The 1036-nt window shown below is 38.1% G+C and overlaps 1 protein-coding gene across 1 annotated transcript in view; it reads right to left on the bottom strand.

The window, feature by feature from the left end:
* The window catches only part of ARID4B (AT rich interactive domain 4B (RBP1-like)), a 61476-nt gene that overhangs the window by 51310 nt on the left and 9130 nt on the right, over positions 1-1036 (bottom strand). The gene's annotated exons all lie outside the window — the stretch shown is intronic.

The following is a 1036-nucleotide window of genomic DNA, read 5'->3' on the forward strand; positions in this document are numbered from 1 at the left end:
AAAAAAAAAAAAAAAAAGGGAAAAATTTAAAATCCAAATATCAGTAAACAACTGATTTGGGTGTCAGCGAGAATGAGATCTATATGCTTGTAGCCAGTCCTTAAAACAAAGCTGTACCTAGATACTCCTGCATACCCAGCTAGGCATTTGCATGGACTGATCATATACACAAGCTGCTGTCTCACCACAGCTACTCTGTGCTTGCATATGTTAAATGACATCTTAAGGAATCAGCAGTTGAGTAGACAACTCATGGATCAGGACACAAAATTAAAAATCAGTGCTAGCTAGAACGGAAAAACCTGCTCTTCAAGCACTTTCAATTTTTACAGAACTTTTTTATATTACCAGAACACCTACAATATTCAAATGGAACCTATGCTTACTATGCAGAAATAATTGATATCCCGAAAGAAAAAAGTTACAGTTTATGTTAAACTTCCATATAACACACTTTCTCTACTGATTTCATTCAACTCTGCTACAAAACAACAGTGATATCAACCTCAGGCAGATAACACCCAAAGTGCAGACAATCACAGAAACCAGTTGTAGTGAGAGAACTGTGGAGCACTCGATTTCTTGACTTTCTGCTACCTCTGCTCTCACGGGGTCAACCGCAAACAAGTTCATAATGCAGTTGGCTTCAGCTACATGTTTCATCCTTTCAAATCCTGAAATGCACTGCACACATTGAAGGCGGGATCTTCATAAGCTGATAAATTGGTTGTATAAACAAGTAAGCTTTTGTCAAGTCTTCTACAGGTACTTGACAGATGAAAACTTGACAGTGACAAGTTCTAACTCCCAGGCTATGCTTGCACTGTTCAGTGAGAGAAAAACTGATCTCCTCCACCTTTTCCAACAGTGCTAACATATTCTTGTCCCCACATTCCAGCAACCTTGAAGACTTTTGTGGCCATGGAAACAACCCCAAGATTAGATTAAAATATTCAATTAGAAGTTTCAGCAATTTCTTTGTCTCTTTCAGCTTCATTCAAATCTTCTCTTCTGTCCATAAAAAGCACTGCTGAAC

The sequence above is a fragment of the Merops nubicus genome, unplaced genomic scaffold, assembly GCF_000691845.1.
Source record: "Merops nubicus isolate BGI_N331 unplaced genomic scaffold, ASM69184v1 scaffold3183, whole genome shotgun sequence".
In the NCBI taxonomy this organism is placed as follows: Eukaryota; Metazoa; Chordata; class Aves; order Coraciiformes; family Meropidae; genus Merops; species Merops nubicus.